Source organism: Gossypium hirsutum, chromosome D09 (assembly GCF_007990345.1).
Source record: "Gossypium hirsutum isolate 1008001.06 chromosome D09, Gossypium_hirsutum_v2.1, whole genome shotgun sequence".
In the NCBI taxonomy this organism is placed as follows: domain Eukaryota; kingdom Viridiplantae; phylum Streptophyta; class Magnoliopsida; order Malvales; family Malvaceae; genus Gossypium; species Gossypium hirsutum.
The window spans coordinates 33,555,341-33,562,087 of NC_053445.1; the positions used below are offsets into that span (position 1 = coordinate 33,555,341).

At 31.1% G+C, this 6,747-nt stretch overlaps 1 non-coding gene across 1 annotated transcript; it reads right to left on the reverse strand.

Moving 5' to 3' along the window:
• Positions 1-5,888: 5,888 nt before the first annotated feature.
• On the reverse strand, positions 5,889-5,995 carry LOC121221469 (small nucleolar RNA R71). Its single transcript, XR_005918861.1, has one exon. It is a non-coding gene; the product is annotated as a small nucleolar RNA R71 (small nucleolar RNA).
• Between the last annotated feature and the right edge of the window lie 752 nt (positions 5,996-6,747).

The following is a 6,747-nucleotide window of genomic DNA, read 5'->3' on the forward strand; positions in this document are numbered from 1 at the left end:
TATTTTTCTTATATATTTTTTGATTAACATATATGTCTTCATTTCATTTTCATAAAAAATATATATACATTTACACATACTTCATGCTTTCAAAATATACATTTTGTTTGTACTCTTTATATTTTATAATTTTACATACTTATACATATATGTATATTTTCATATATATACATACATATATATTTACTTACTCTCTATATTTTTTAAATACATATCTTATATATACCTTTTACTTTATGACTCATATATGTACCAATACATACTTTTTATATTTGATGCTTGCTACATAAGTATGCATGTACGTACACTTAGAATTTTTCATGCATAGTAGTTGTAAAAAGATGTATACGTGCACATGTTTTTCATGGTTTCGTCACCTTATACATATACATGTTATATATCTTTATAATTTTATGATTTTTGTTAATGTTGTTCACTTATTTATTTACACGTTTATCATTGTTTATTTTCTTACTTTAGTTTCTTATTATTCGTTATTTTGCCTTTCTTATTATTCGTTATTTTGCCGTATGATTGTTTTCATTGTTTATTGTTTTACTTGTTTCATTTTATTTACATTGCATCATTATTGTTATTTTACACCCATTTTTGTTTAGATTTCCAAAAAAGGAAATTTTAAAATAAAAGTAACACTCGGCATTTGAGATCTTCGAGAGAATCAAGCCCTAACGTATTGGGTTTCGATTTTCTTTGTTGAATCTAAATAATCGAAGTTACTCTTTTTTATAAAAAGAAATAAAAGGCTCATTATCGGGAATTCAATAAGTTGTGTCCTAACGCATTGGATATGACACTTTGTTTTCCCGAGACGATGATTTTTTCTAAAAATTAATAAAGGTAGTATTTCGCGTTTAGATTTGAGAAAGTCGTGCCCGAACTTACTGGGTTTCGATTTTCACAATAAATCTAAATACGTGAATATTTCCAAACTCAAGTTTTAAACGATCTCGGGAATTAAAAAAGATCTTGTCCTAACTTACTGGTCGTAATCCTTTTTTTAAATCCGAGATAACTAAACATCTTTTGATAAGTAAATTTTTGGTATTCATTCACGTATCAGGAATTTGAGACATTGTGTCCTAACTTACTAGATATGATGCTTTCTTTCTCGATTAGCGTGAAAATTTGCTCATTTTCACGAATTTTTTTAACATTTTAATACAAGGATCGTATTTTTAAAATTCTTCAAAGTGTTCAATTTTCAACATCAAGATATTAACTAATCAACTAGGTACCAATTTTGGGCGTTACGAGGGTGCTAATCCTTCCTCGTACGTAACTGACTCCCGAACCCATTTTTCTGAATTTCGTAGACCAAACTCGTTGTTTTAATAAAATTAAATGGTTTATTAAAAACAACCACTTTTCAAGGTGATCCGATCACACCTTATCAAAAAATATTGGTGGCGACTCCCGTTTTCATTTTTCAAAACCCAAGTCGACCCCATTTGTGTCCAAAAATGGTGTCAACAATATGTATAAATAAATAAATATCGTATTTTAGTATCCTAAAATTAAATTAAATGCCATGAATGCTTTTTAAACCCAATTCTTAAGTCTCATGCCACAGATTGAAATTAAAACATTAGTCTCTGAATAATAATAAAAATATCAAATAATAAACCAAAAATATTTAGTAAATTAAACTGAGCCAAGACCTTTCTAATGTCGAGTCCGCGTCTTAACTTGGTGGGTTATCTGTAATGATGGAAATTGAAAAGAGAGTGAGCTATAAAGCTTAGTGTGAGTTACGTCACAAGTAAACCGGTGCAAACACTTAAGTATACAGAAACACAACGCATAGCACAATACACAATAGCAATTTTAGAATATCAATATTTCAGACCACTTCCACAATGTATACATATATATATGTCATCTCAGAAAATCCAATTTGTATACACATGCTTTATGTATGTCATATAGTTTTGGTTTAACAGAAAAGATCATACCACACTGCTACACACCATAATAGGAGTTCCACTAAACTCCAACCACCTACATACAAGGTTGTGATTTAAGCACCACTAATTTTATAGATAAAATCTGTCACTGGGTTGTGGATACACAACAAAAATTCTCAGATTAAACTTGCCACTGGACTGTGGGTACATAGCAAAATATCATAGATAAAAGCTGCCACTAGGCTGTAGATACACAGCAAAAATTCATAGATGAAACCTGCCACTGGACTGTGGATGCACAACAAAATATTGCTGATAAAATTTGTCACTAGGCTATGGATACATAGTAAAAATTCGTAGATGATACTTGCCACTAGACTATTGGTACACAACAAAATATCACAGATAAAATATGCCATTAGGTTGTGGATACACAGCAAAAATTCGCAGATGAAACTTGTCACTAGGCTGTGGGTACACAACAAAATATCGAAGATAAAATCTGTCATTGGGTTGTAGATGCACAACATATTTGTAGGTAAAAGTTGTCGATGGGTTGTGGATGTACAACATATTTGCAGTTAAAGGATAAACACTGTCACCAAGTTGTGGGTGAACAACAAATTTGTAGATAAACTATCACTTCTTCCTTCATTCATATCGTCCCACCCCATGCAATGCAATATGGCAATCTAAAAAAAATTTAATACGATAGCATTTAATTATCCTTTTAACAGAGCAATACGGTAGCAATCAATATGCCTATAATAGTTCAATACGATAGCAAATAAAATGCTTATAACAAATCAACTTAGTAACAAAAGTCATGCTTATTAAGTGTTCAGTTTAACAGTAACATAAGGCATGCTATACGTAAAATTACAAATACAGATAGAAAAGAAATGTGTATTATTCACAATTCATACAAATATTTATATAATATTAACTCAGTCAATTAGAGCATGAATTCTAGTGTTATTCATATTATTAAGGACTCAATTGAACAAAATAAAACACTAAAAATAGTTAGGGAATCAATCAAGGACTAAACTGAACATATCATAAAATTTTGAGCAAAACTATAAAATCTAAAAAAATAGGGGCAAAACTATAAAATCTAAAAAATAGGGGCAAAATTATAAAATCTAAAAAAATGGGAAAAATTATAAAATCTAAAAGTTAAGGGTAAAACTATAAAATCTAGAAAATATGGGAAAATTGTAAAATTAAAAAAAAGAGAAAACTGTAAAATTTTAAAAATAGGGACAAAATTATAAAATCTGAAAAATAAGAAACATACGATAGTATAACCAGACCGTGTGAAAAGGCTTGAACTATATGACTCGGTCGTATAACAGACTGAAACCGCGTGAAAATAAAAAATTCTAAGATTTTAGGACAACATAGTCGTGTGAATTGAAGTGTTTAGAAAATTTTTATTCTAGGGTGTGGAAAAAGTTGGCCACTTTTCCTATAAGCAAATTGATCATTTTCTTGTGGAAAATTGGAGGGAACGGACATAATTGATTCCCATTGGTCCACTTTGGACCAATGTTCTTATAATTGAAAATTACTACACATTCGATAAATCATGGAGCTGACTTGACTATACTTATGGATCAAAGTTGCTTATATTCCAATATAATTTAATATCTTTTTTTTTTAATTTCTACAATTGATTTATTGGTGCTTTTGAAATGTTCCCAGAGTTATTAAAACTTTACGTCTGATCTTTTTCTCCTCTCATTTTCTAATGGTTTAATTCAAATTTCGTCCCTCTATTTTAGAAAAATTAACAAGTTAGTTCATCTACTTTAATTTATCAATTTTTTATATTTATACTTTAAGAACATTGAAAAGTTAATCTAATTGTTGATAAAGGCATACACTTGTTTTTTTTTTAAATTATTGCATTTACATATGAATTGCTGAACTATTATTTTTGTTATTTTCTTGCATATAAGTTATTGAACTATTAATTTTTTACGTTAGTGACTTATAGAAAGATTTAACAATATTTCCCAATTAGGTTAAGTTTCTGATAAGTTATCATATTTTAATCCCATTCTTGATGCGTTTTTGGATGATTACTTATGCAAATTAGTGAATTTGATGCTCCTAATCCTTTAAATTCATGTTTCTATACTTAGGAGAGCATTTGAGAGCGAAAGGAGCGGAAAATGAGCCAAAATTGGACAAATAAAACTGTTTTTAGAATTCATGTGTCAGCTCGTGTCGATTTCGCACCCTGCTTCCCAAATATACGGAAAAACTCAATTTTTAGGCTTTCTGGGAATTCTAAATTCTATAAATGCCAATTAGAAGAAGACCTCAGGGGCAATCAAAGAGGATCGAAGAAAACACTCAAAGAACGCCATCAGAATCAACTCGGAAGCAGATCTCCCTCAATATCGAAGATCTCCATTTAATTTCTTTCAAAGTTTTATTAAGTTTATTTATGTCTTATAGTTATCCTAACTTTGAGATGTTTCTATTCAAAACTATGAACTAAATCCCTTAAATACCTAGGGAAGATGAAACCTATGACGAATCTTATTATTTGATTTCTGATTTACATGATAAATACTTGATTCTTATTCTCAATTATGTATGTTTATTTCTTGTTTTAATATTTCCGGAATACTAATTCATGTTTAATTTGCTTATTTCAGTGGAGCAAAAGTCGATGTTTAAGAGTAGATCTAGCATAATTGAGTGGAGTTGCATGCAATCCTAGAAATATGATGACATAAATCTACCATATTAGAGTCAAATCTAATAGGGGAATCAATAGATCGAGTTAATGCAACGATAGAGGTTTTAATTAGAAAGAGATTTTAATTAATCAACCTAGAGTCAGTTGTTCTTACTCTCGAAAGAGATATTAATATAATTTAGGGATGTCTACAGATCAAGACACAAGTGAATAAATCGTTTACTTCAGATTCATAATAATAGGTGAAGTCTAGGTGGATTCTTTCCTAGGTATTGTCTATCTCATTGGTTATCTTTGATTATTTTCCTATTTCATTATCTCTTGCGGCATTAGATAAATTAGTTTAGTAATTTTAAATTAAAACACATCATCCCAGTTTGTCGGTTAGATAATAAGAAGACAGTAATTACTAGTACTTTTGGCCCTCGTGGATACAATATTCTCTACTCACCATAGCTATATTATTATTCGATAGGTGCACTTTCTTTTGTCGTATTTATAGCTAGTTTAGTGACCATCAAGTTTTTGGCGCCGTTGCCGAAGACTAAAATATTAGGAACCCTTGATTTTTATTAATTTATCCATTTATTTTAATTGCATTTTATTTTTGTTTTTGGTTTAATTTTTACATTCTAATTTTCATTTTATTTGCTTTTGGCAGGTTTTTTTTAGTTTATGACAAGAAGAAACCCGTCGGGACCATTATTATTTGATAGTGAAATTGAAAGTACAACTCACAAAAATATAAGAGAAGCAAGGTAAAGTATACAGAATATAGTAGACGAACAAGACATTATTATTACTAAGGAGATGGATGATAGCCAGAATAATCAGCTACCTCCTACAGTTGCTGCAAATCCTACAAATCCAGATTCTGTTCCTCGTACTATGTACGATTATGCCAAGCCCAGTTTAACTGGGCTGAATCGAGTATTATGAGACCCACCATTGTTGCAAATAATTTCGAACTGAAGCCAAACACTATTCAGATGATACAACAATTTGTTCAGTTCGATGGTTTGCAAGATAAAGATCTAAATACTCATTTGACTAATTTTCTAGAAGTCTGTGATACTTTCAAGATAAATGGTGTTTTTTACGATGCCATTCACCTGCGATTATTCCCTTTCTCATTGAGGAACAAAGCTAAACAGTGGTTGAATTCTTTACTTGGAGGTTTTATCACGACATAGGATCAAATGACTAAGAAATTCCTATTGAAGTACTTCCCACCGGCTAAGACAACCAAGTTGAGGAATGATATATCTTCCTTCGTTTAGATCAACTTAGAGACCTTATATGATGCATGGGAGAGATACAATGATTTATTGAGAAGGTGCCCTCACCATGGGTTACCTCTATGGCAACAAGTTCAAACCTTCAACAATGGTTTGAATCCCTCAACTAGGAAGTTGATCGATGTAGCGACAGGTGGTACACTTAACAATAAAACACCCAAAGCAGCTTATGAATTTATAGAGGAGATGGCACTAAATAATTATTAGTGGCAAGTCATGAGGACGAAGCCGATGAAAGCGGTCGGTGTCTTTAATTTAGATCCAGTCACCATGTTATCAAACCAGGTAGAATAATAAAATAAGAAAATTGATAGTTTATATGTTTATGCACAAGTACATCCGATGATGCAATCTGATACGAATGGAGAAGGAATGAACAATCCAAAATGTTTACCCTACAGTCTTAGCATAAAGAACGAGCAAATCAATTATACGAGTAATAATTCTAGGCCTCAAAATAGCGCTTATAGTAATACTTATAATGCAGGTTAGAGGAACCATCCAAATTTCTGTTGGGGTGGTCAAGGAAATCAAAGAGCGCAACCTCCTCCAAGCTTCCAACAACAACCTTACTAGTAAGAAAAGAAGTCGAACCTTGAGGAGATGTTGCTGAAGTTTATCTTGGTGTCAGAAACCCGCTTTCAAAACACTGACACAACACGTAAAAATCAGCAAGCGTTAATTCAAGGACTTGAGAATCAAATAAGTCAACTTGCTAAACTGATTTCGGAAAGACCACAAGGTAGTTTACCTAGTAGTACCGAAACTAACTCAAGGGAGCAACTTCATGCAATTACTATTTGAAATG